This window comes from Lathyrus oleraceus, chromosome 1 (assembly GCF_024323335.1).
Source record: "Lathyrus oleraceus cultivar Zhongwan6 chromosome 1, CAAS_Psat_ZW6_1.0, whole genome shotgun sequence".
In the NCBI taxonomy this organism is placed as follows: domain Eukaryota; kingdom Viridiplantae; phylum Streptophyta; class Magnoliopsida; order Fabales; family Fabaceae; genus Lathyrus; species Lathyrus oleraceus.
In genome coordinates, this window is record NC_066579.1 from 424,364,071 (window position 1) to 424,372,509 (window position 8,439).

General features: G+C 34.7%; 2 non-coding genes across 2 annotated transcripts; one reads left to right on the top strand and one right to left on the bottom strand.

Moving 5' to 3' along the window:
• Window positions 1-986: 986 nt before the first annotated feature.
• On the bottom strand, window positions 987-1,093 carry LOC127116095 (small nucleolar RNA R71). Its single transcript, XR_007801079.1, has one exon. It is a non-coding gene; the product is annotated as a small nucleolar RNA R71 (small nucleolar RNA).
• A 2,168-nt stretch (window positions 1,094-3,261) lies between these two features.
• Window positions 3,262-3,344, top strand: TRNAL-UAA (transfer RNA leucine (anticodon UAA)). Its single transcript has one exon. It is a non-coding gene; the product is annotated as a tRNA-Leu (tRNA).
• Window positions 3,345-8,439: the final 5,095 nt, after the last annotated feature.

The following is an 8,439-nucleotide window of genomic DNA, read 5'->3' on the forward strand; positions in this document are numbered from 1 at the left end:
TCATTAGATGAATCATTTCCCAATATACCTCTCACTATTAATTTAACTTCTTCATTATTACGCATCACTTATTATATTTCAACATGAATCTATGACAAACCATTCTTATTGTTATTTTTGCTCATGGTTATTCACAGGAGTTTATTGTGAGAATCAATTTGAATTATTACAATCTTTGTGGGATCGATAGTCTTACATTTACATCACTTGCTACTATTTAACTGTGTATACTTGCACATATCAATAATTTTCACAAAAAAATTTGGTCTCGATGTCGAGGATTGTATTAATAACACTTTGATTTTCTAAAACTTTTGTGAAAAGGATATTAGAGCTTTTGACATTTTTGGTCTTCGGGTGACACAATAGGTGTATGTATGTTGCATGCGTAGGTTGATGACTCCAATATACATAGGAGATCGTGGGCCTGAAAGAACATTTTACGTAGAAGATTTCAAGCTACCGGTTACTTACCAGTAAGCCCTCGACCTATTTTTGTGTTTGGAAATTCTGAAGGATACTTTGAAGAGTCATTTGAAGGAATCTTTGAAGAGTTACAACTGGAGCAAGAAGGAGTGCATGGCATAAAATGATATTATTGACATTGCGATTGATAGAGCAAGAAACATAAAGGACTATGTTTTCTTTGATCCAAATGCCACGAATACAGGAATCATAAGACCAAAGATCGCAATGACACAATTTGAGTTCAAGCATATGATGTTCCAAATATTACAAGTTATTGGCCAATACTCTGGAGCTACCAGTGAAGATCCACATTTTTACTTGAGGCGATTTTTGGAAGTTGCTAGTAACTTCAAAATTCATGGAATACTAATGATGCTTTTAGACTGAGTCTATTTTCATACTCTTTAAGGGATAGAGCAAAAAGTTGGCTTAATTACTTAGAACTAAATTCCATAGCCAAATGGAATGCCTTGGCTGAAAAGTTTTTAGCTAAGTATTTTCCTCCCGTCAATAATGCTAATATGAGAAATGAAATCACTTCATTTAGACAAGGAGATGATGAGTCTTTATTTGATGCTTGGGGGAGACTCGAGAAATTGCTAAGACATTGTCCTCGCCATGGGATCCTAATCTGCAATCGTTGGAGACATTTTACAATGGATTGGCACCATCATCCAAAAACCCGTTGGTTCATCCTCTAGTGGAGCATTATTATCTAAATCATGGTGATACCTTCCTTTGAGCGACATTCTATCATCGTCTCCTCTAGAACGGTTTAAGGATATTACCCTATGTGAGGTCTTTTACAAATATAACACTACACACCAAATGATTAAAAACATGATGGTGAGTTCTGATAGTCCAACTACCAATCCATTCAAAGTTGTAATTGATGTCAATGTTGTTGCATGTGTTTATTATGGGGAACTCACTTATTTGAATAATGTTTAGCTAATCTAGTTTGTGCGAACTATGTTGGCAACAACAAATACAATAACACATATAACCCATGATGGCGTAATCATCCTAAATTCTCATGGAGTAACATCCAAAATCAACTTAAGCCTCCAGCGCCACAAATTTCACCTTGTCTTTTTCCACCTAATCATATTGTGACTACCTAAGAAAACAACCAGTTGGAGAATATCTAGAAGTTCTTTATACAAGAAAAAATAATCAGTTTCAAGCTTACGGTATAAGCAACAAAAACTTGGAGAACCAAGTTGGAAAAAATTGCTTCTACATTTTGTTCAAGACATATGTAATCACTCCTAAGCTCTACTAAAACACTAACCTCTACTTCTAGAACCAATAACATTGAAATATTTAAATCCAATTCATTGAAAAGTAAATAAATTAAGAGATGAATGAATTGTTTAGTATTGATTTAATGATAAGATGTATATCACAATGAATATATGAAATATTTTATATAATGATTATGATCAACTAAAAGGTGTTAACTAACTTGTAACAAAACTAACTAATTAATAACTACCTATAAGCAACTATAACAATTAACACAACTAACTTTAACATATAGCGTTTGATATGGGACAAACAAGTGTAAAGTTGTGTCAAAATAAAGAATATAAATAGTTTTTTTGAACACTTGTTGTACGAGTGTCAAACAGGTATCATACATCAATTATGGAGCGTTGAAAAAAAAAGAGAAATAAAATAATTTTCCAAGACATCTATATAAGTATTTGACATGTGTCATACGAGTGTTGAATACTAATACATATCCGACCGTGCGACACACTTAACTACAAAAGTGTGAGTGCTATATAGGATAGATCTTCAAATCCATATTATAGAGAAACATATGAGGTAGAAAATGGTCTCAAGCGCTTTTTAGATTAGTCAATGCAAAATTTGCAATAAAGTATTTAAATAGTTATACATTATTGATATGATTAAGAGACGCATTTAAATGTTAAGAGTCTCAATAAAAAATATTGGAGAAAAATTTAAGTTCTGAATTGATTAAAGATATAGTTTCAATAAAGATTATAAAGAGTAATATTTTTCACTTCACAAATAAGTTTTGTAAGGATGAATTATTCGGTATAAAACTATAATATAATATCATAATGCTAAATTTAAAGGAGTATGTTAAAAAAACTCAAATTTCACATACATCAACTCATCTCTGCCAAAATTCACTTGCCTTTCTCCACAAATTGAACAACATTCTAATATGATATATTAAATATTTTATTTTTTTATAATCGGAGTAAGATATATTATTCACACTTGAATATGAGTAGTAACTTAATATCTTAATATCTTAATTCACTCGCATTTCTCCACAAATCGAACAACATTCTATTTTTTTTAATGAAACTAATTGTTATTATTCATCACCAAAATATGAGTAGTAACTTAATATCTTAATTATAGATTTTAATATTATTTTTGCAAAATATTTTATAAATATCTACATGTTAAGATATAATTGACTATCTATCCTTTTCTTTTTCTATTACAAGGTATAAGTATAATATATTGTTAACATAAATAATTGAAACTTTACTTTTCATAGTAATCAGGTATGGTTGATTAATTTGTATAAAACTTTTACATTATAGTAGGAAAATGCTAAAATAATTGCATTATCAATTTTTTGAAGAAAAAAAAATAACTTACAACAAAATGAATAAAAGTCATACATACTAACGAATATATAATATAATATATGCAGCATTGAAACCAAATCTCAAATATCAATATCTGTATATTCTGCTGGAAAAGTATAATATAAAATAATATTCGAAATGTAAACAACAAGCTGGTTTGCCCGAGAGGTTAAGGGGGAAGACTTAAGATCTTCTGCACATAAGTGCGCGTGGGTTCGAACCCCACAGCCAGCATTTTTTCATTTCTTGTCTTTTTAAACATTTTTTACAAAGGCTTGGGCTTTCCTATATATATTGGGTTGGACTCTTAAAATAAGGCCCGACCAATTCTCATAATATTCAAAACTAATTAACATTCAGCATTCATAACATATTTAGTTAACTTTATTCTAAGCTTAGTGTTAACTTATATCTTATGAGTAATATATAGTTTTCAAAATAATACTTTTTATTTATTATCTTAGCATGTGCTCTTATGTTTTATATCATGTGAATTTTTTTTATCGTAATACAATTTTTAGCTGGCTTTAAAAAAAATATTTGCAATCAAAACATATCAAAATTTAAATATATATATTCAAATTTTTTTTGGAGCTTCTTTATATGATACAGAGTAAATGCAAAGTTGTATAAATAGGGTGTCACCTTTTGTTTGATAAAAACGTCTCAAAAAATGCATATTCCTCAATTTTTTATTAAGGCAGAAGTGTACTTCAACAAAGCGTCACCTCCTGTAGAGTTTCGGCTTCCTGATGACACTACATCTCTCGCCGCATTAACATTCAAGTTGAATAAATTGTTGTTTGATACTTAAAACTTAAAGGTGGGAAAGATGGATTGATACTGACGGGGCGGTGAAATACATCTTATTGAGTTTAAGACCGATGAAGATGTGAAGGATGTGTGGATATCATATCATCGTAGGATAACAAAGGGGTCGATCGAGTTAGATGCTAAGATTTCAAGATCGGTTGATGACATAATTAAGATGGTGAAACATCCCGAATTATCTGGTAGTGTTTAGGTTTTCTTATTTATTATTGTTTTCTTAAGTTATGTTTAAGTTGTGTAATTTATTATCAAATGTTAGTTAATGTTGATGTTGGATCAATGGGAGATCAAAAATATTATCTAATAAAAAGTTATGATGAAGTTGTCTGAGTAATATATAAATAGTATAAATAATACATAATATACAAAAGATGTCTAAATAGGCCCCGCGGGCTATGTGTGCAGCCCGAGATAATCTAGTATAAAACTCGTCATCTGAATTTACCAAACTCATGACGTTATCCATAATACCTACAATCATCTAGAGGTATTGCTAGTCATCAACATTAGTTGTAGAAGGTGGTGGCGGCGACACCTCATCAACAGGTACCCCCAATATCAGAAGGTTCAATATCACTTGCATCCTCAATATGTGGGATGATGCAAGGGTGTGACACAATGATGTACTGCTCTAAGTAACCATCCCACACTAAGAGGGGTGTTGAACCCTAACTGCTCGATCTTTAATGGCACGATGAGAGTTGATGAAGTTATTCTGAAACCATTAATCAATGCTCATAGATAGTATATTCGGAACTGGTCGTAGAATACTCTAAACATAACCATATTGTCATCGACACCTCTCAAGCAAGTGTCTAGCAACCATGATCTCTCACCGCATATAACCCGAATATAATGAAGACTCCTCGAACTCACAGTGGACTCTATGATCAGTGTATGGTCTCCATATGACATCATCTACAGTCGGTGCATCGAGACTCCTCCTGTACTCAGTAAAATACCATCGGGATGTGACTAACTGGCCCTCCATCTTATCGCTCGTAGGGACCCCACTAGGGAATGATGCACTCTCCTGTCACAGATGGTGGGGAAATACTCGTATATCCATCACTGCTATCAAAACACAAACACAACAAATAATAAATAAGAAATGGTATTCGTAACAATTAAATAAGAAATCAACAACAAATAATAATTTCAATTATACATGTAACAGACTCGAATAACCAACAAGTTGTTTGGTCTCAAATACTGTCACCACTCTAAATGATGTATACATAATGGTCAACGCAACACCCCCCCAAGCCCAATTGGTAACATCGAGGCTACTGAACAGGCACATATATTGGGCGTCGATATAAACACCTGACTTATCCACAAAGAGAGTACATGTTACTAGATGTAGCATTTACACCCTAGCGACAACCTCATGAATCCTAGCCATTACATAATAATACATAATATAAATAATACATAATATACAAAAGATGTCTAAATAGGCACCCGCGGGCTACGTGTGCAGCCCGAGATAATCTAGTATAAACATCGTCATCTGGGTTTACCAAACCCATGACGTTATCCATAATACCTACAATCATCTAAAGGTGTTGCTGGTCATCAACATCAGTTGTAGAAGATGGTGGTGGCGACGCCTCATCAACAGGTACCCTAACATCAGAAGGTTCAATATCACATATGTCCTTAACACGTGGGATGATGCAAGGGTGTGATACAAGGAGGTACCACTCTAAGTAACCATCATCGCACTATGAGGGGTGTTGAACCCTAACTGCTCGATCTTTAATGGCACGATGAGAGCTGATGAAGTTACTCTGAAACCACCAATCAATGCTCATATATAGTATATTCGGAACTAGTCGTATGATACACTAAACATAACCATATTGTCGTTGACACCTCTCAAGCAAGTGTCTAGCAACCATGGTCTCCCACCGTATATAACCTGAAAATAATGAAGACTTCTCGAACTCACAGTGGACTCTATGATCAGTGTATGATGTCCATATGACATCATCTACAGTCGGTGCATCAAGACTCCTTCTGTACTCAGCAACACCACCAGGATGTGACTATCTGGCCCTCCATCTCATCGCTCGTAGGGAATCCATTGGGGAATGATGCACTCTCCTATCATAGATGGTGGAGAAATACTCGTATATTCATCACTGATATCAAAATATAAACATAACAAATAATAAATAATAAATTTTATTCGTAACAATTAAATAAGAAATCAGTAATAAATAATAACTTCAATTATACCGGTAACAGACTCAAATAACCAGCAAGTTGTCTTGTCTCAAATACTGTCACCACTCTAAATGATGTATACATAACGTTCAACGCAACACACCCCCAAGCCCAATTGGTAACATTGAGGCTACTGAAAAGGCACACATATCGGACGTGGATATAAACACCTGACTTTTCCGGAACGAGAGTACATGTTACTAGATGTAGTATGTACACCCTAGTGACAACCTCATGAATCCTAGTTGTTACATAAAAATAGATAATATAAATAATACATAATATACAAAATATGTCTAAATAGGTCCCCGCGAGCTATGTGTGCAACCCGAGATAATCTAGTATAAACATCGTCATCTGGGTTTACCAAACCCATGACGTTATCCATAATACCTACAATCATCTGGAGGTGTTGTTGGTCATCAACATCAGTTGTAGAAGGTGGTGGTGGAGACACTCATCAATAGGTACCCCAACATCAGAAGGTTTAGTATCACCTGTATCCTTAACATGTGGGATGATGTGAGGGTGTTATACAATGAGGTACCACTATAAGTAACCATCCTCACACTGAGAGGGGTTTTGAACCCTAACTACTCAATATTTAATGGCACGACGAGAGATGATGAAGTTCCTCCAAAACTACCAATCAATGCTCGTAGATAGTATATTCGGAACTGGTCGCAGGATACTCTAAACATAACCATACTATCGCTGACACCTCTCAAGCAAATGTCTAGCAACCATGGTCTCCCACCGCATATAACCTGAATATAATGAAGACTCCTCAAACTCATTGTGGACTCTATGATCAGTGTATGGTGTTCAGATGACATCATCTACAGTCGATGCATCGAGACTCCTCCTATACTCAGCAACACGATTGGGATGTGATTACTTGACCCTCCATCTCATCTCCCATAGGGACCCCACTGGGGAATGATGCACTCTCCTGTCACAGATGATAGGGAAATACTCGTATATCCAACACTGATATCAAAACACAAACACAACAAATAATAAATAATAAATGTTATTCGTAACAATTAAATAAGAAATCAACAACAAATAATAATTTCGATTATACCTGTAACAGACTCAAATAACCAACAAGTTGTTTGGTCTCAAATATTGTCACCATTCTTAATGATGTATACATAATGGTCAACGCAACACCCCCTCCCCCCAAGCCCAATTGGTAACATCGAGGCTAGTGAACATGCATACGTACCGGGCATCGATATAAACACCTGACTTGTCCGCAAAGAGAGTACATGTTACTAGATGTAGCATGTACACCCTAGCGACAACCTCGTGAATCCTAGCCATTATATAATAATACATAATATAAATAATATAGGATATACAAAAGATGTCTAAATAGGCCCTCACGGGCTATGTGTGCAGCCTGAGATAATCTAGTATAAACATTGTCACCTGGTTTTACCAAATCCATGACATTATCCATAATACCTACAATCATCTGGAGGTGTTACTAGTCATCAACATCAATTGTACAAGGTGGTGGCGGCGGCACTCATCAACAGGTACCCCAACATCAGAAGGTTCAGTATCACCTGTATCCTTAACATGTGGGATAATGTGAGGCTGTGATACAATGAGGTATCACTCTAAGTAACCATCCTCACACTGAGAAGGGTGTTGAACCCTAACTACTCAATATTTAATGGCACGACGAGAGATGATGAAGTTACTCTGAAACCACCAATAAATGCTCGTAAATAGTATATTCGGAACTGGTCATAGGATACTCTAAACATAACCATATTATTGTTGACACCTCTCAAGCAAGTGTCTAGCAACCATGGTCTCCCATCGCATATAACCTGAATATAATGAAGACTCCTCGAACTCACAGTGGACTCTATGATCAATGTATGGTGTTCAGATGACATCATCTACAATCAGTGCATCGGGACTCCTCATATACTCAGCAACACCACTGGGATGTGACTACCTGACCCTCCATCTCATCTTCCACAGGGACCCCACTAAGGAATGATGCACTCTCATGTCACAAATGGTGGGGAAATGCTCGTATATCAAGCACTTATATCAAAACATAAACACAACAAATAATAAATAATAAATATTATTCGTAACAATTAAATAAGAAATCAACAACAAATAATAATTTCAATTATACCTGTAACAGACTAAAATAACCAGCAAGTTGTTTGGTCTCAAATACTGTCACCATTCTAAATGATGTATACACAATGGTCAATGTAACACACCCCTAAGC